Raw genomic sequence first — 20698 nt, 5'->3', positions numbered from 1 at the left:
ACGAATGGCCACAAATGTCTAATAGTTACCTTCTCTAAAACTGAATAACCATTTGATGGATATCTCGGTTTTGCATCTCTCACCAGAATATTGGAATAAATTGTGGGATATATTTTTCCCTAGAAACAGGATACTCCCTTTTTTTTTGGAAATAGTTGGGTGAAGTCTTAATAAGAGGGAGGGATTGGTTGGTCCGGTTAAAAATATCAAGATTCTGTGGTACTAGATTTTTGAAAAATCCATAGGAACAAAGGGTGGAACAGATCAATTAATCAAGTAGTTGATTTTAACAATATGTTGCTTACCTAATTAACATTCTCATATCAAACAAATGAGCATTTAAATATATAAACTGTTAGTTAGAGTCTGTGTTTTGAGACTGTACAAACACTTACGCAGACATCTGACTTAAAAAAATTGTTTTGAACACCCACCAGGATGAACATCTGTTTTCCATTAACTGCCCTTATGCTTTTGGTTTAGATGCTGTAACACTGAGGTTTTTTTTTTTTTTTTAAAGAGGTGTGACATTGCAATCACTTGACAATTTTAATTATTATAGTAATATCTTTGTGAAAGAGGAAAATTCATGACTCAAGAAGCTTACTACATGGCAGTTTAATTAAACAGAGTAGGAAATATTCATGTGGTTTAAATCATCAGGTGGGTGTTTTTTTTTGTGGGATAGTTATTTTCTCAAGCTTTAATAGTAACTTTCATTTTACTTACCACCTTCCCCAAATTGTATTTAAATAGTTAACTACAATAATAAAAATATTCAAGGTAATAATTTTAAAGAACCTATAAAAGAAGCCAACATGTAAGACCGTGTTTTGTAAGAATTTTATTATATCTTTATTAGCTCACATCATAGGACTCACCTCCACAGAGCTTCCAACTTAAAACTTGCTAGAGCTTTATCTTTTCTGCAGTGATTCTCAGCTGGGACCTCACATTAGATTTCCCTGCTGATGCCCAGGCCCCACACCAGATTGTTTCGTTCAGAGTATCCGAGGGTGGGAATCCTGCATTAGTATTTTATTTGCCTCTTCTGAGACTCAGCCTCAGGGAAACTCTTTAGATCAAACTAATCACTGGGTGGGAAGAGCTTAGTCTTCAAAAATCATCTCAAATGATCATTTTTTTTTTTTTGGTATACATCAAAAAAACCCAAAGAAGTGTAAAGATAGTTTAGAAGATATAAGATCTGCTCAGAGCATTAGAGTATTTCCATTTTTTTTTTCTGAGTCTGAAGGAAATGATCCTTTTTCCTTTTTTATCTGATAAGAGCAGGGAAACAACCTTTCCCCTCTTTAACGAGCAATAATAGTAAACATTAGCTCTTCGTGGCTGAATTCTCCCCTCCTCTTTCACCTTTCAGAATTTTTTTTTTTAAGATTTCATTTATCTATTTTGAGAGAGAGAGAGTGCATGGAGGAGAAGGAGATGGAGAGAGAATCTGAAGCCGACTCCACCCTGAGCACAGAGCCTAACATGTGGTTTGATTCCACAACCAGGAGATCATGACCTGAGCTTAAACCAAGAGACAGACACTTAACCGACTGAGCCACCCAGCTGCCCCAATCTTTTAGAATTTCTTATCACTGGTTTTAGCTAAGCACTTGTGTCTTGCCACTTTTTGCATGTCAAGCAGCTGGTGATGCATTTAGTTTGGTATACAGTAGATACCTAACAAGCAAATGGTGGATAATTGTGTGTATCAGGCATTCACCTGGAAGAAGATTTTCTTAAAAAAAAATATTTATTTATTTTAAGTAATCTCTACTCCCAGTGTGGGGCTTGAACTCTCCATCCCAAGATCAAGAGTCACATGCTCTTCTGACTGAGCCAGCCAGGTGCCACGAAAGGAGATATTTATAGGTAAATATTTTAGGGCTCTAAATTCTTCCTAGACTTTGACAGTGTTGTCTTGTCTTCACAGAATACAGGGATGACAACATGTTAAGAATACATACATTTACATGACAATTGAAAAAGCTGATTTTGCAAGTGTGTATATTTTTATGCACACCTGCATATATCACTTGATTTTCATAATAATCTGAGGCAAATTTGCCAGAGATTGGCTTTTCTGTTTTATAAGTGGGAAAATTGAGGTTCTGAAAGGTTAAGTAACTAGCCCAGTGCAAGCAACATCCAGCTAGTGGTAAATACAGGTTGACAATTTAGGAGTTGAGATTACTATTCCTTTTCTTTTCCCATAACACCTTACAACCCCTTGCAGGGTGAAGGCATATGGATCCAATCTGTAGCTGGCCCAAGGATGATAGAATCAGAACTCTAAAATACAACAGGTTAGACTGCTGGCCAAGAAAACCCAAAAGATGAAATTCAATAGGGAAAAATAAAAGGTCTTAAGTTTAGATTATAAAAGGAAATTCTGAAGTGCAGATTTGGGAGAAGAGTGGGGGCCCTAGCTTGTTCATGTGGAAAAAATACTATGATTATGAGATAAGCCCATGGTGGACTGAAATGCATAATACAAAGTTAGGTTGCTTTTATAGCACCATCAGAAGTATAGTATGTTCCACGAAATGAGACAGGTCCCATGTTCTTCTCTGCGCTGGAAATAAACCATTTAGAATTTTGTACTTGTTTTAGCCACCACATTTCAAGTAAAATGGTGACAAACTGATGTTCGTTTGGAGAAAGGTGACCACTCCCACCCACACATCAGCTGGCATCCTCAACATGTAGATCATACTGGACCACCCTCTTCCATTCCAGGATTTTGGGCAGTAATGACCTTAAGAAACGTCTATGAAGGGGCACCCCAGTGGCTCAGTTGGTTAAGCATCTGCCTTCAGCTCAGGTCATGATCTCAGGGTCCTGGGATCAAGTCCCACATCGGGCTCCCTGCTCAGCGGGGAGCCTGCTTCTCCCTCTGCCTGCTGCTCCCCCTGCTTGTGCTTTCTCTCTCTCTCTGACAAATAAATTAAACTCTTAAAAGAAAAAAAAAACAAAGAAAAGAAACGTCTATGAATTCACAAGGGCTTAACTTCTCTTGGTAACTTCTGGTTCTAAGTTCCTGATTCTTGAAATATAAATGACATTATTTTGCCTGGACTATCCCTACTCTCTTCTTTGTGGACCCAGCTAACTCAGCTTCTTATTTTCATTTCCACAGAATCCTACTCATGCAAGGGTTTTGGGTGCTAACAGATTTACTGGTAATTTGGGGAGACAAGGAAGGTGTATAGAGCAGGAACAATAAAAATTCTAGATTGAAAAGCAAACATTCCCTTTGTTAAAAGTCCTTCCTTCCTTCCTTCCTTTTCATCCTGCTTCTGGAAATTTCTTACTATCTGCTGATACGTTCTTAGCACTCTGATCTTACTGGCTGTTCTCACTCCCTCTCATTTTTGTCCTTCATCCATTTCCTCTCAGATTTCCTGCAGGAATTCCATAAGTTTCTCAGATTACTACATACACCAATTCACCTTTCTCCATTTCTTACTCTTAAATTAAGTTCCACCCAACCTGGGCATATACAAAGACTACGATGATGCTCAAACAAAAGGGCCACTCCAAGGTTTCTTCCTTAACAGAAGCCATTCTTTCTAGAATAGAATTGTGCAGTTAAGTAGCATTTTATTCCTCTGTTAAATCAAGAAAATGAAGGGTATGAAAATAGTAGCTTCCTAACACTTATTTTAACTAATTTAAAATAATTAACTCATTTAAAATTGCTGCTTGAGGGCTTATTCCACCTTCCCTATCATAATCACATATGAATAGAAACTATTCTTTTTGACCATAGAAAATGTGTATTATGTAAACTCAGTTGTTTTGTCATTATAAATGAATACTGGTAGTTAGGACAATATCAACTTTAGGTTGGGAAAAGAATAGTGCAGTAGTTGTACAGATGGAGTAGATCTAGGACATATCTGTCAATGACATTTGGAATAGCAGATTATGTGGTCTTTGTCTTGTTATAGAAATAAAGCAAGGACTTATTTCCAATATTCAAGCAGTAACACTAGAAAGGTTATATATATATAAAGCAATTATCGCTAAAATATTGTTAAAATTCCAAATATATGTCTATACATGAATATATCTCTATGAAATATATGTATATACCTAATTCATTCATTTATTTACCACATTTCTAATGAGTAGACATTAAGGTCCTTCATGGATCTTGCTTTCTCTCTAAAGACGGTGGATTTTTTTCCAAAGATGCTAACATACCTGATGAGAACTACAAGTTTGTGAGACTTTAGCAATGAAATATGATCTGCAGATTTAGTATTTGTTGAGACTACTTGAAAGATTAGAGGAGATCAATGGTGTCTGTAAGGCAGGGCAACTTTCCCCAGCTCAGCTGGGTGTGGGAAGACACCCTTCAAATAATGACTCAGTCTCTTGGGACAGAGTATAATAAGTACCATATACAATGACTAATACAATTAATGCTTTAGCTCACCTCATCTACCTCATTATGTTGGTGGTAATGCTTGTTTCTTATAACCGCAGCAGAGGCAGAGTAAGGAAGTTCCTGAAATCATTTTTTCTACATTAAACTAGATGTTCCACTTAGTAGCACATCTTGCCCAGTCCAACCACAGCCCCTGGACAGTGGAGGCAAGACTGTATGGAGAAGGAAGACATAAAAAAGGAGAAGAATGAAGATGATTTACATAGCACATACTGTGAATTAGGTGTCATCCTAAAAAGCTTTCATCTATTGGGCGCCTGGGTGGCTCAGATGGTTAAGCATGTGCCTTCGGCTCAGGTCATGATCCCAGGGTCCTGGGATCGAGTGCCGCATCGGGCTCCCTGCTAGGCGGGGAGCCTGACTCTCTCTCTCTGCCTCTCTCTCTCTCTGCCTCTCATGAATAAATAAATAAAACATTAAAAAAAAAAGCTTTCATCTATTAACCCATTTATTCCTCTCAACAATATTATCATCTGTAGAGGCCGCTTGTAGGCAACCAACTTGAGCCCTGGAAGCCTGAGTAAGGTAGAAGGGCACACAGCACCCAGTCCACTGGGTTGAATGCAAACATGCCCATCAGGCCACCCACCTCAGAATATCCATAAGCCCTAGCTGACCAGTGGGCTACTTACAACTGGCACAGTTACCAAAAAATGAAAATTCCACTTGTTCCCGTACCTCCTCACCTTCCCCCCTTAACTACAGCCCCTCCCTGTTGCCTCCCCACAAGACGGTCCTCCTCTGCGGTCCTACCCGCTGTTCCCTCGCACTGTATTCAATGAACTTCCAACTCCTTTGTTCCGCCTCAGGGGAATTCTTTCATGGCCACACTGCACCCCCGACCTCCACCCAAGCAGGTCGCCCCATATCATATCCATTTCAGTAGAAGTGGCACAAAGTTTTAGCATAACAAAAGACAGCATATAATTACGTGGGACAGAAAAAAGCAAGAGGTCTGAGGAGACAGGTGAAGCAAGGTGGGCTGGTGGAGAAGCTTCATGGAAATGGTCCTTGCTCTCTGATCCTGAAGAAGGAAGGGTAAAGCTGCATTTCGGCCACCTGATTTGGTGAATGTGTTCTGGATGTATTGAAGGCATTTACCTCCTCTTATGCGGAGTACAGAGTGCTTCTGCTTTATCATTTCATTGAAGTAAAATTTTCATGAAAACAAAAATTTGAAATTTCATTTGATATGCAAAAGAACTGCGAGAGGTATTATCTCTGTGTTTTCCAGATGAGAAGAAAAAAATAAAAGGCTTCCCTTTGTTTCCAGAAGTACCAAGGTTGTGGCCTGAGTCTGGGTCAGGTCATGTCCCGTGGGTGGGGGTGGGGGAGGCAATGATGCAAGTTTGGGAGGCTGTTATACAGGCCCTGACTTTTCTAAGAAGGTGAAAGATTCTCACCCGAAGTTGGTGTCTGCTTAAGTTTTTCTTATATAAGTAAAAAGAATTAGCTTTATATAGTCACGGTTTAATTCCTTTATTTATAGAAACTACTGGATTGCGTTTGATGTTAAGTGTCCAGGTAGGTAAGAGACTGGTTTCCCAGGTGAGAGCACTTAACAAACTGCCTCAGAATTCTATGCCACTAAAAAATTTGCCGCAGTAGTGATTAATTGGGGGAAGGGCAGTTTTATTTAATGTAAGAACACAGGCTACGGAGTTAAACTGTTGGGCTGGAATCCTGGCCTTGTCACTCACTACCTGTGTGATCTTGTACACATTACTTCCCCTCTCTGTGCCTCAATTTTCTCGTTTGTAAAATGTGGATAATTACAGTATAATTTTGAAGGTGTGTATGTGTGTGCATGTGTGTGCAGAATGATTCAATGAGCTGAAGAGTTTGAGCATATAGTAATGACACAGACGTGTTAAGTGTTCTGTCTACCACCATCTTCCCCCCTGCCCCTGCAACTAAAATGTCATTTCCAGGGGCAGAAATTTTTGTCTGTTTTGTTCACTGCTGTATTCCAGGCCCCTTGCACAGTGTCTACACATAGTAGTTGCTCAGTAAATATCTGTTGATTAGAAGGGTCACTTTTCAACATTTTTGCAGCAAATGAGTTGGGTAATCAAACAGTTTATATTTTTCCAAAAACTGTATCTACTATAAAACATGTGAGAAAAAGAGTAAAATAAATAAAAATCCAATTCCTAGATATTTTTAATTTACAAGAAAATTTATATCACAACTAATAAAACAATGAAGAGAGGACATTTTTCTACGATAGGAGTCTGGATTTTGTTGCTGGAAATGCTGTTGTCTGAACAATTCACATATGTGTGAGAGAAAAGCAAAAATAAAGAAAAAGAGTAAAAACCTAAGTAACAGACAAATGGATGAAGAAGGAATGCAGTTGCTTCCCTGACTATTTATCCCCATCTTAAGTCCTGCTGAATTCAGGACTGAAGTGCTCAGTTCATTGACTCCTAAGTAACAGTGAGTCAACATATTTGCATAAACACTGCAGTGTGTTTGTACGACATTTTCCATTGTTTTCTTTCAAGTATAAATTTCATTGAAATGAACTGTATTCATTAGCGGACACTGTGCAATCAACTTTGTCCCTAGGGAATTCTGAGACAAACTACAGTCTCCAAGATCAGTCGACAATTTAGAGTACATCTATCAACCTTTCACAAAAACTACTGGGACATGAAGGCTGAGGTGGGGGCTGGGGGTGGAGGGGGGGGTAGAAATGCCAAAGAAAAACTCCAGCTCCTAGTGGTTAATCCAATAATATTACGGTACAAAGTGACCCTTTATCATTTCAGCAGCAAGCGATTTTCTCTTCCAACCTGCTGGAAACTTTCCGTTCAGGGAGAGGCATTAAAGATATAGGAGAATGTGTGATACCCACAGTATTTCTTGGCCAGGAAGGGATTTGTTTATAGTCTTTCAATGTTATTGAGTCATAACAAGGTCACACAAGAAGACAAAAAGAGATTGAAGACTACAAAAACAAACACAAACATAGCTCGTACTGTTTTTCTTGTCAAAAATGCATACCCTAAGTAAAAACTGAAATGCATTTTCACTTCAGCCAGAACTCAGGCTCTTGGCTAACTGAAGTAAAATTGTCATCATTTGACATGGCCCTTCACTCTTACAGCCTGTTTCAGGGTGAGAACATCATTAGGGCCATCTTTAAGCATATGAAGAGTGTGGGGTGCTTTCTGCAGTTTTGTGTTTCAGAAGCAGAGAAGGAAGCCTGGAGAAGGGCAAAATTACTGTAACAGACACAAATCAAACTTAATCACCCACTCATACAATGTGAAAGCCTTTCTGATCTTTTAAGCTCGCCTGTAATTTATCCTTGGAGTCTCTGTCTATGAAAGTGAAAAGTTGGGAAGGAACCTGATAGCAGCAGTCTATTAAGGTCAGTAACTGTGGAAAGGCTTCATGGAAACCAGTGAAAGCATCTGCTAAAGAGAAAAGCATAAGGGCTTATGTTCCTGCACAAAGACTGGAATGACCTGGTCCTAATACAGTGTCACAATTAATGTTCTTTTTAAGCTTCAGGTGCCTTTAAGTTTCTTGGAGTATAACATGGTTTCTTTCATAAAAAGTCTGCCAAATCTGAATATATGCAGCTGTGTTTTAGTTCAGAAGAATCAACAGGGAATCAACAAGGATGACAAAGGTAATTTGGAGCCCTTAGTTGATGAGACTGAGTGCTGCATGTCACATAAATTAGTGTGAAAAGAAATGGTGGCCTTTGTGGAAACTCTAGTTTTCTCAATGAATCCTGATTTTTAAAATTTTAATTAATTATCGATTGATTGATTTTTAAAAGGAATCTCTACACCCAACATGGAACTCAAATGTACAACCCTGAGATCAAGAGTCACATGTTCTACCGACTGAGCCAGCCAGGTGCACCCCGGTGATTCCTAATTTAAACTGGAACAGTGAAACAACTTCACTCGGGGTCTGAAGACTTAGATTTGAACTCAGATTTTCTCATTTTCTAGCTGACAAACTGTGGAAAAGTTACCTTATTTCTCTAAGCTTCAGTTTTCCTCATCTGTAAAATGAGATAGCACAGTTGTGAGAATTAAATGAAATAAAGTATTAAAACCCATCCCCCATGTTGTAGGTATTCAAGATGTTTATTTATTTTTATTTTTTTATTTTTTTAAGATTTTATTTATTTATTTGACAGAGAGAGACACAGCGAGACAGGGAACACAAGCAGGGAGAGTGGGAGAGGGAGAAGCAGGCTTCCCGCGGAGCAGGGAGCCCGATGCGGGGCTCGATCCCAGGACCCTGGGATCATGACCTGAGCTGAAGGCAGATGCTTAACGACTGAGCCACCCAGGCGCCTTGGTACTCAAGATGTTTAAAAAGACGAATCCCAAATTACAATTCTGGAAGCTAGCTTTATTGCACATTATAAATTTATCTATATTTGTGAAATGCCTTTTTTTTTTTTTTTAACAGTCCATAAGATGAGTGTTTTTGGAGGGGGCGGAGGGAAGGCTAAATTCTGAACAATGTGAGCATGAAATCATAGCATCCCAAACTTGGGAGATTGTTGTGAAGACGGAGGAGAGACTTCAGAGTTGGGAAGATTTTCCCCAAAGGTCTGGAATTATTCCAAAAGTATTTCCCGTGTAATTTGAAATTCACTAGGAAACCAAGTTTTATTTTATGTTCAACTCTACGCAATTGCCTCTGTTCTGGAGAATGAGAATGAGCTGTAACAGCATTAGTACAAGTAGAACTGAAACAAGGTAATTTGAAAAACAGTGTCAAGGGCTAAATTTCATTTCATTTCATAATTTTATTTAAATTTAGAACCAATTTGGCCTGAACTTGAAATGTCATGATTTTAGCAGTTTCTCATTCTTTTAGATTCTCTTTTTATGCTTACCTTTTGATTTGAAAGGTAAGGGCTTTAAAACATCTTACCATATTCCCGAAAGAAAAAAGGGAGTGGATTGTTACCTTAGAATAATTGACTGGTTCTATACCTTCAGTTATGAGGCACATTTTATAATTATGCATAGTATCAATATATTCACTCCCATTTTTTTCGACACGTAGTTTTTTTCTTTATCTTACTTAATACCCTACTTGCTTCAGTAAATACTTCAAAAAATATTTACTATGTCTATATGTTAGGACAATTCAAATAAAAACATCTTATTTGGGTATTGTCACTCTTGTGTGTTAATACAGGAAAAGGATCTAAGAATATAAAATATCTCACATAAAGTTTCTTCAATGGTTATTCTCTCCCATTCTCACTTTAAGGGAGAGAAGTCCAATTTATGACTATAGTAACAAGTTAAACATGAATGTGGCAATAGGTATAAATTATGTTAAACTGGTTTTAAAGAAAATAAACTGTTCCTTCCCGTGAACCTTCACCCACTTGAAGCTTTGGAATATTTAGATAAACTTTTCTCCCTCATTTTCATCTGCCTTTGTAGTCTGATTTTGAGCCAGGACTTGAAGCAGACATACTGGGCTCTTGCGAAAAAGCTTGTTCCCACAAGATTGCCAGCCAAATTTTGCAGACTCAAGATGTTTGGAGAGTTTGGATAATCATCACAATTTTTGGACGCCTATCTGAGGTAAACATAAATGCCAAACCTTGAGGGTCTCATTATTAGTGTAAGTATGATCCAATATGAGGTATTTCTATTCTTGGCTGGTTGATAGAAGATAATTGTAAGGTTTCTTAATTGAAATTTAATTGCAAATACAAAGTGATACATGTTAGTTTATAAAGTATCACAGTGAAACAATTTGCTCCAGTATATCAGATGAACAGAAAACAAATTAACACATTCTTAGAACTAAGCGACAATTATGTAGAGTAATAACACCACTCCAATCTTTGGAAAGATTTTATTATTTATTGATTGACTAAAACATTTGTTTGTTGTCACAATTTACACTTATAAAGGGCTATAAGTGAGTCTATTTTTTTTGTACCTAAAATGTTCCTTCAGACCTACAGTCTCCCCCTAAACACCATAACAAAAATCCCAAAGGCATATCCTTTTAAGAAATGTGTCTGTAAATGTTAAAGTATAGGAAACTTTTTTCAATACTAAATATATTTTTTTAAAGATTTATTATTTATTTTAGAGAGGGAGAGAGCCTGCACATGAGCGGGGGAGGGGGAAAATGCTCTGTGACGCATCAGGAATCGGGTGTCTTCTGTGAAAGCCCCGAGCTGGAGAGAGTCATAAGTCCGAGGTAATTCAATTATTAAAGCTAATGTTCAAAGGAAGAGGAGCAGAAAGCTTCTAACTTTAAGAAAAGGTTCAGGACAGTACTACTTAACTCTCTTTTCTATTAAGACAAGTAAACGGTGATCGACAAGTTACAATTTCAGTGAAGCCTCTAACTGGTACGTTGGTGCTTAGAGTTCTTTAAATCTTGCTGTAAATTACACACCATGCTGCTTATGTGATTATTTATGCGATGATGTAGTAGTTGTATTTTTATGTAGAAAGAATATGAGCCTGGATTGTGTACTGAATTCCTGCTTTTACTTAGTTACCTCCTGAAAGACTAATTTTTGGACATTTGACATTCCTATGTTCACCTTCTTTTGTTTTAAGAATAATGGCTAAAAGTTTTGACCTTCATTTTGTAGATTTTTGATATGGTTATCATAAGGGAAGATTATAATTTGAAGAGGTGACTATAATTCACTTTGTTTGCCTAAACTTGCTGAGTTTCTCAATAGGAGAACAATTGGTATTCAGATGGGTTAATTCTCATTGTGCTGTAGCCAGTATTGCAAGATGCTTAACATCTCATCTCATTAAATGCCACATTTTCCACCCATTGTGATAATGTGCAGTATGATGACACCATACACTTCCAACTGTTCTTGAAGAGTAATATATGCACACACACTCTACCACCTGCCCCCCGCCCCCCGGCCATCTCCTTACCACCACCAGGTAAAAACCACTGGCATAGGATAGGTTTAATTCTTCAAATCTCAGTTATTATAGACAATTAATAGCAGCTCTGATAGTAGAGGAAAACCCAATTAAAAATCAAGAAATCTGGATTCTAGTTTTAATACTGAATCTTTTGGAAAATCATTGAATTCCTTGAACCTCAGTTTGCCTATCTCTTAAACGGTAATGAACTTTCCTATTTTAACAAAATCTTGTAAAAAGCAGGAGATCTTATGTACATTAAAACGCTTTTAAAAGTATAAAAATCTATATAGGGAAATATCTGAATGATCCTCAGCAGTCATTATCTTTGGGTAATAAACTTACATAATTAACATATAATGTTTTAGACATTGTTTTAGACATTGTTCTGGGAACGTACAGAATTAAAAGGAGAATAAAGCACATGTCATGTGTGTATCTCTTACACTACCGAGGGGGAAGATAGACTGTATATGGTTAAAAAGATGATAATACAAAGGTAGAGCCAGACATGATTTAGCAATATGTACTAGAGAAGTTTAGGACAGAAAACATGTTCAGTGAAAGATGTAAAAAGCTGAAAATTGTGAAGGAACTACCTCCCCTATTAAAACAATGGAGATGTATGATCTCTTTCATCATAATATACATTAGGAAAGTATCCATATTCTCCATATGGTTATTTGTACCGGTTTTAGATCTTGGGGGTATAAATGATTAAAACTTTCTTCTAAGGGAAATACTGCTAGATAACTAATTAGCCTGTCAACTTTAATAAAACAGAGCAGGAATTGTTGAAGAGAGGAAATAAGTTAGTCTTAAACACATAGGGAACAGATAAAATGCCATCTGACTGACTTTTAGACCATCTCGCTGCTCTTGCTGTCCTTGTATTCTCCGTCCTTCCTGTGGCTCTAGTCTTGCTTTGGCTTTGATCTCTGCCCTGGAATCCGTCCCAGCCTTCTCCTTGGACTTGACTTTCCTAGATATGTTGTTTGACTTCAGCTTGGAATCCTGGAAACCCATCTCTGAGGGGTTGACTCTTTGACTTCAGGTCTCCTCTTGAAATCTAGTTAATATGCACCCTTGTCTTGCTAAGATGTTAAAATGGGTAAAGAGTTATCCATATTGGAACAACCTGATGAAGCATTTAATTTACAAGATTATTTGACTGTTCAAATACTTAACCTGAAATTTCTCAAATGACATTGTCAGTTGCCAAAACTTGCATTTCTCCTCTTCCTTCTTTATTCTTTGATGTGGCAAACTCTTCCCCTCTTTGTTGAAAATGTCCTTCTTTGGCTGTGACATTAAACTCTCCAGATTCTTCTTTCTTTCCGAAAGCTCCTTCCCAGGTGGCACTGGCTTCTTTCCCTCAGCTACCCTAAGTGCAGGGATTCCCACAAGGCTCTGTCATCAGTCTTTGTCTCTCTTGTCTATATATCCCGTGGCCCAGCTATCTCCACACCTGACATTCCTCCCTAGCTCCCGCCTCCATTTCAGACCACAGGCAAGACCTTTTATATAGCTCAAACTCAAACATATGATCAACTTTTCCTTAATATCCAATATAAATCCCTTCCTCCTTTGTCTTTCCTAACTGAATCATCATTCATTTAGTCATTCGGGCTAAGAATTTTAAGAATCATCTCCATCGGTTCTTTCTTCTTTCTTCTTAATTTCAATAACTGACCAAATCATCAGAAATATCTTCAAAATGCTCCTTGATTCTGGCCTCTGGTTTCTATTGTTGTAGCTTTTTTCTCCCTCAGTTTCTTGCTGGCAACTATCATAACAAACGCCTAATTGAATTAATAGCCTCTAGTCTCTTTCCCTAACAATTTTATTCACTGCTACAGAGTTAATATTTTCTTTTAAATTAATTTAATTATGAAAGTAATAAAAGATAATTCTAAAAATTAAAACAACAGCAGGGTAGAAAGGAAAGAGTGAGTCTTTCCTCTCTACTTCCCTCAACTCCCAAAGGTTTGATGTATATTCTTCTAGACATCATTCTAAAACATGCACGTAAACAGGATTTATGTTATTGCCCTCAAGGGTTCAGTGCCTCTGGTGAAATGTCAGGTGTTGGTCAGATTCTTCACTGTGGGTAATCTATTTTGATTCTTTAGAAGCTTTTAGAATTTTCTCTTTCATCTTGAGATTTCATCAAGAGTTCTGTAAGTCTTTTAACATATATTCTACCCAGTACTTCCTTGATGTGTCTTCCAATGTAAAGATGCCTGTATTTCTTCAGCTAAGACTAATTTTTCCCTCTTATTTCCTTTAATAATTTCCTTCCCCTCCATTATCTCTTTCTCTTGATGGGAATTCTATTGGGGAGACATTGGCCTCGTAAGTCTCCCTCCAGTGTCTACCCTTTTTCTCATATTTATAATCTCTTTTTTTGTGTGTGTGATCTGAATTCTAAGAAACTTCATAACTTTTCCTTCTATATAATTAGTCCTCTCTTTTGATTTTTCAGAGTATCCATTGAAGTTTTTATTTTTGTTATTTTATTTTATCTAATCTATCTATCTGAAGATTTTATTTTTAAGTAATCTCTACATCAAATGTGGGTTCAAACTCATAACTCCAAGATCAAGAGTCGCATGATCTACCAACTGAGCCAGCCAGGCACCCCTTTGCCATTCTGTTTTAAATTTCACTGTCTTATTCTTTTTTCTTTTTCCAAAATAACACATTTTTATTTTATCAGTACTATATTCCCCACTGTTAATTAGAAGTAAAGAAAAAAAATCTGTCTTTAGATTTTTCTTTGAATACCTTGGCCTCTTCTTGGGGTTAGTGCTATTTGTTCATCTTGATGAAAATAGAGAAGAAACGTTCTTTCATGCTATTTATTTTCCTGTAACACCTGGTGATTCTTGGTGGTTAGATACTATTTATGAATAAAGACTTAGGATGACTGGTATAAGTAATGTGCTGTGTTTCTTCTGAGTAGTAAAGATCTTATTGCCTTGTGGGTTCTTTGTAATAAGAGTATGGCTTATGAATGGGAAGATTCCCCTGTAAGACACCCGACCCCTATGCCCAAATTGTCAAATCAGGAAAAGATTTACTCCAGTGATGGAGTGCTTTTCTGTTACACATGCCTTCAGTAGGGCAGCTGTTTCTGTTGACCTGATGGCCAGCACCAGTGTTCATATCTGCCTTGTATCTGCACTGTATTAGGATTTCTATCAGCATTTATAATTTTTTTGGTAGGTGTTTCCTAAGTGTGGCCTGGATTTTTGGTTCACTTATAAGCTTCATATTCTGAGTTTCTTAGGCCAAGTTCATTGGAACTGAGACAGAAGATATGTGATATGTGGCATCATCTATTGTCACACCAAGTCATTCACTCCTTCTGACCTTGCAGCTCTGCTCCAGATCAGAATCTTGGCACTTTATCATTCCTCTGCTTTAAGATGAATTGCATCCATACCTTGGTCATTTTCTCCAGAGATTTGGAGACAGCCTTTAGTCTCTGTAATTTGTTCAAGCAATATAATCATAAGGTTCTGATCATTGATTTCAGATTTCTCATTATCAGCTTAAAAATTATATCTAGTCTTTTTTTAAAGATTGATTTATTGGAGAGAGAGAGAATGTGTGTGGGGGGAGCACAGAAGGAGAGGGAGAAAGAGAATCCAAGAATCTCAAGCAGACTCCCTGCTAAGCGGGGAGCCTGATATGGGGAGCGATCTCATGACTCTGAGATCATGACCTGAGCCGAAGTCAAGAGTCAGATGCTTAACAGACTGAGCCACCCAGGAACCCCTATATCAGTCTTTTTATTTTTTTAAAAAGATTTATTTATTTATTTATTTGACAGAGAGAGAGAGAGAGACAGCGAGAGAAAGAATACAAGCAGGGGGAGTGGGAGAGGGAGAAGCAGGCTTCCCGCTGAGCAGGGGAGCCTTATGTGGGACTCGATCCCAGGACCCTGGGATCATGACCTGAGCCGAAGGCAGATGCTTAACGACTGAGCCACCCAGGCGCCCCTATATCTTGTCTTTTTAAGTGATGTTTTCTTGTTACTCCAAAACAGTCTTATTACCCAATATTCTGACAAACAGTAGAAAAAGAAAAAAAAATCATCATATAGTCCCACAATTATACATATTCATTTCTATATATCTGTATATAGATATATAAATTTCACTTCTATAAGCAATCACTAATAATATAATGTATTGTTTTCCTTTGCATTAAATTAGAATATGTGATAAGAGAGAAAAATTTAAAAATCTGATTTATGGGTGGGAGGGAGGGGGTGGCTGGGTGATAGACATTGGGGAGGGTATGTGCTATAGTGAACACTGTGAATTGTGCAAGACTGTTGAATCACAGATCTGTACTTCTGAAACAAATAATGCAATATATGTTAAGAAAAAAAAAAAGAAGAAGATAGCAGGAGGGGAAGAATGAAGGGGAGTAAGTTGGAGGGGGAGACGGACCATGAGAGACGATGGACTCTGAAAAACAAACTGAGGGTTCTAGAGGGGAGGGGGGCGGGGGGATGGGTTAGCCTGGTGATGGGTATTAAAGAGGGCACGTACTAAATGGAGCACTGGGTGTTATGCACGCACAATGAATCATGGAACCCTACATCAAAAGCTAATGATGTAACGTATGGTGATTAACATAACAATAAAAAATTTTAAAAAATAAAAATCTGATTTATAGTTTGCACAAGAATTTCCAGGGAGAAAATTCTCTGTTGAAAATATCTAGGTGCTAGATGATGCCAAGACTTCAGAGGAGGGGAACATTGCCCTGTCTAGTAGAGGAAAAATAATTTGGAGCTTCTATTGCAATGCCGAAGAGAAGGGAAGGTTGAGAAGTGGAGATGACTAGGGGAAGAGGTGAGAGCAAGATGGGGAGAGGGACCCGGCCTCGTGGTCACTGACGGTTACTGGTGAACATGAATGTCTTAAGACGACAGTAAGCTTGCCAGATGATCTACCCTCTTTAGCTCCCTTATATATATTTTGGACATTCCTGTGATTGCTCACCTGTCTCCTTTCACACCATTTTCTGTGAAGTTTTATTAGGCTAATGAATGTGAATGAAAACATTTTAAACGTGGGACTTAAAGAGACGCTGAATTTTCACATCTGAGTCCACTCAGTGCATCACAGAAGCAGCATGTGCAGAAACAGGAGCCCAGTTGATGAGGAAGGAAATGGAAGAAATCTAGAGTACCTTTTACACTTTCACAGACCATAAACTTGGCAAGAGTAGAAGACAATTATATCTGTATCTTGAGAGGCAGAAACTTCCAATTACATCTCTGCATTGTCTGCCTTCCTCCCCAGATTCTGGGTTTACTGAAGTGATAGACCAAACTGTGGTACCCTGACACCTGACAGAGCTTTGCCCTCAGGGAGTATTCCATAAATGTTCATCACATAAACAATGTATTTCAAATTCACGCAATAGACATTCAATGACAATATGGGACTAAAAGGGCAGAGGACCTACTTGCAAGGAAATATTTTGTTTAGTGAGAATGCTGAGATTATTGATTAAAATACTGGACTTCCAGTCTTTGAGATCTTAATTAACTATCTTCTTTTGTTGCCGATTACAGTGAATAAATTAGAGTTAGCTATTGCTACTCTGTTTCTGTCAAATTATATACATTTACTATTCCAGAGAATAAATTGTCATAAAGGATTTTTCCCAATTCTTTGCAGTATAGTTATTCTTACACAGAACCTGAGGACCACAGGAAATTGATGAAATAAAATATTGTTAAAGTGCATGCCATCTAGACAGGTGGGAAACCTGATTGAAAAACATAAAATCGGCTTGAAGTTTTCATTAAAACCAAAATAAACATTTAAGGCAATATTTTAGGTGAAGAAAGTACATATTTCTTTAAACATTATTTTCACTTAATCTCATTTTTATTTTGAAAAACAAAAATATCAACACTCAATAATTTTGTGTGTAATTATTTGATTTAAAATTGCACCTCCATTATTTGATTTTGTGTCTTCTACTGTCGCCTAAGACCTCCCACTAGAGAAGCTGTGGTTGAACTAGATCTTAGATGATTTCTGAAAATGAAACATCTCAAAACATTTTTTTATATTAAATGATCATTCTCAAGTTTTCATAAAGCAGATGCAACTTCAACACAGCAATTTAGAAGTTCAATTTTTTGGAGGGGAAAACTACCTATGGCTTTTCCATCTATATCTGGGTAAGGAGTCCAGTGAGAGTCTGAGGAGGCCATGCCTTTTTTAACTGCGTGATGTTCTGCTCTCCTTCTTCCTCTGGGTCGCACCCTTGTGTTCATACTGTGCTGCAGACTGCATGACTGAAGAAGGCAGTCTGGGCTCCAAGGGCAGAGAACAGTTCTTAATGGCACTCCTGATTCTTATGCTGGGCACTTCCTCCTTACCAAATCTGGACTCCTCTTCCTACCTCCAATCTTGAGTCCTAATTCAAACTGTAACCCTGGGGTACCAACCACCCTCCTCACCCTTCCCCCACAGTATGCTATGTTCTGTACTCTCATTAGAGTTTACTCAGTTCAGGTTAATAGACACACAAAAAAATGCCTGAGAGTACACCTGTGGTAGCCACTTTTCAGATAGACTAGTGAGTGGAAGGAAATAATAGATTGTTGTTTTAAGTCACTAAGTTTTGGAGTGGTTTGTTATGCCCCATTAAATACATAAAGCACCACTTCAAATACATAAACCATGAACAATTAGGAAGTCTGCCAAATAGCCAACTTTTGCAGTTAGTAATCCTACATACCCAACTAACCAGTGGTATGTCTAAGATCTGCTTACTGTGTTTGACTGACCAAACATAGCCATGCAGGTGAGGGTTTGAGAAATACATGCCAACAGCCTCAGGTAGTTTCTAATAGTTGTCACCCATTATCCCGTGGACATTAAGTAGAGGTGATTAGTGCAAGTATGGCATTTTTTGTGACTGCTGGAAGGCAAACTAAGTTGTGTTTCTATAAATCCACCTGAGGGGTGAGCAGTCCACCTAGACGAAGGTGAGGCAACAGGGCAAAGGATACATTAGGTGAGGAAAGTGAAAAAGGAGTTATTTGCAGTTGTGTATAGGAGTGAGAGAGAAGATGAACCCAGCTTTTAAGTTTTGGTCATAATTTCCTTTAATTCCATGGAAGTGAGAAAATTTAACATTTTAACTAGAGCAAACTGTAATGAAAGACAGGTTTGGGCTGGGTTTGATCTTTTTCTGATTTGTCAAAATGCCAAAGCCAGAAAACCATCAAAAGAAGAGAAGAAACACACATGGGCAGTTGAGGACTTGAGGATGACCCTGTGGAGTCAAGAAACTGCCGAGACCACATCATGCATTCTGAGTTGGAGGAGGCTAAGAGCTAGTCTTGGGTCCTGAGAAAAATATGGCTTTGTGAGCTCTTGAGGTATGTGTGGGAAGCTGAACTCTGTGCTGGAAGGCAACGGGCTGCTTCTAGGTCTTGTTAGAAGACACACCTTTAAATTCCAAAGAGCTAAAGCCATTTTGCATAGTATCCTAGATGAATAACTGTTAAGAATTTAAGATTAACAGATGAAAGGGACTAGGTAAGTGTGAAAGTTTTTAATTGGCAATGTAAGTTACAGGTATACATTATCTATTATACAGTGGTAGTAAAGTTACTTTGATTTGGAGTAGGATAGACACACCTTGTTAATGGATTCATCATTCTACTTGCATTGGCCTGTTAGGAATTGGGAAAAAAAAATATAATCCAAACACAAGTCTCATACTAGAGTGACTTTACTTGTTTTTCTGTGGACTATCTGCTATTTAGCAGAGAGTGATGGCATCTCTAATTTGAGGGAAGCACTTTGGCAAGTTCCATTAAATAATAGTTAAACAAATGGGTACTTAAAACATATTTCCTCCAATTAAAATTTTTTTCCCAAATATTAGGGCCTAAGATAGAAATGAATTGGTCAAGATATTTGTGGAACTGTGTGTGTACACATATTTCCTATAAATGGAACTGACCCCCCCAAGGTAAGATGGTGCTTTCCTAGAGAACTCCCCTGATAACACACATAACACCCACCCCTCTATAATCACCACACCACATGGCCCCTGAGGAATTTTATGGTGAGCTGAGGAATATCTGTCATTTTGATGTGCACATTGACTTTTAATGCTATAACAACACTCATCCTATATATGGTCTAAATGTCCATTTGATTTCTTCAATACTGATACTTCCCTCTTAATTGCTGCCTGTTCAAAGTTGAAGCTATTTATTCTGTAAAAAAATTACCTTATTGTATTGTATTTTACAATGGCCTTTTGTAGAAAAGGTCTATCAGAAACCAGTTGAGCTAACATGTTGTTGGGGTTGTTGGGGCCCGTTCCTTCTTTATTTCAGGCAGTGATAATTTGTCCTTGTTCTCGGAGCACAGAATGACTCCATATATCAGGATTCTGGCCAACATATGCCAACACATTCTTAATTAAAATGCTAGCCACTACCCTTAAGAATTAAAGAGTACCACACCGGATTACAAATCATGTCTGTTCTGTTCTGTTCCGTATTACTGTTCACGAGAGAAAGAGAAAGGCCTTGGCCAACTGGCTTTGATAGAACTTATAACCCATGGCCTCACAAGCTGAAGCAATGGAGATCGTTCCTACTAATCAAGATACTGAGTCTCCCTCACAGTGACACTACAGAGTGGCTAGAAGTATACACAAAGGAAGGTTTTCTCATGAGGACCAGGAAATCATTGGTCATGCCTCCTTTCTTTTCCAAGTTTTCCATCTGGAGCAATGGAAGGAAGCAATTCATGGATATCTCGCTTTTCAAGAAATGATTACTGTGTTAGGTGTTTCTAATGGTAAGCTGGGGCTCACCCGAACTTTGTTGGGGCACCATTCTATAAGAAGGACTGTGTGTTCCACTCTCATTTTTTGGACAGTGTAGTGTAATGGTAAAAAAGTAAAGACTGGGCAATTGGACAATTTTCATAAGCTATTTAGACTTTTGTTTCTTGTTTCTAAAATGGAGATGATAATATTATAGCCCACTGAGCTTAATATGCCACTCATTATAAGACACCATTATTTGGGGCGCCTGGGTGGCTCAGTCGTTAAGCGTCTGCCTTCGGCTCAGGTCATGATCCCAGGGTCCTGGGATCGAGCCCCGCATCAGGCTCGGGGAAGCCTGCTTGGCAGGAAGCCTGCTTCTCCCTCTCCCACTCCCCCTGCTTGTGTTCCCTCTCTCGCTGTGTCTCTCTGTCAAATAAATAAAATCTTAAAAAAAAAAAAGACACCATTATTTTATGAGCCA

The 20698-nt window shown here is 38.1% G+C and overlaps 1 protein-coding gene and 1 long non-coding RNA gene across 10 annotated transcripts in view; one reads left to right on the top strand and one right to left on the bottom strand.

Moving 5' to 3' along the window:
• The window catches only part of LOC141372669 (uncharacterized), a 53598-nt gene extending 34807 nt beyond the window's left edge, over positions 1-18791 (top strand). The window contains exons 3-4 of the long non-coding RNA XR_012378071.1: positions 9904-10047; positions 18638-18791. This is a non-coding gene — a long non-coding RNA (uncharacterized lncRNA). The remainder of the gene's footprint in view (positions 1-9903; positions 10048-18637) is intronic.
• Positions 1-20698, bottom strand: part of PALLD (palladin, cytoskeletal associated protein) — a 419708-nt gene that overhangs the window by 358462 nt on the left and 40548 nt on the right. The gene's annotated exons all lie outside the window — the stretch shown is intronic.

Source organism: Callorhinus ursinus, unplaced genomic scaffold (assembly GCF_003265705.2).
Source record: "Callorhinus ursinus isolate GAN/ISIS: 27379988/994484 unplaced genomic scaffold, GSC_fseal_2.0 scaffold4, whole genome shotgun sequence".
NCBI classification, from domain to species: Eukaryota; Metazoa; Chordata; class Mammalia; order Carnivora; family Otariidae; genus Callorhinus; species Callorhinus ursinus.
This window is presented reverse-complemented; position numbering and strand designations above follow the sequence as displayed.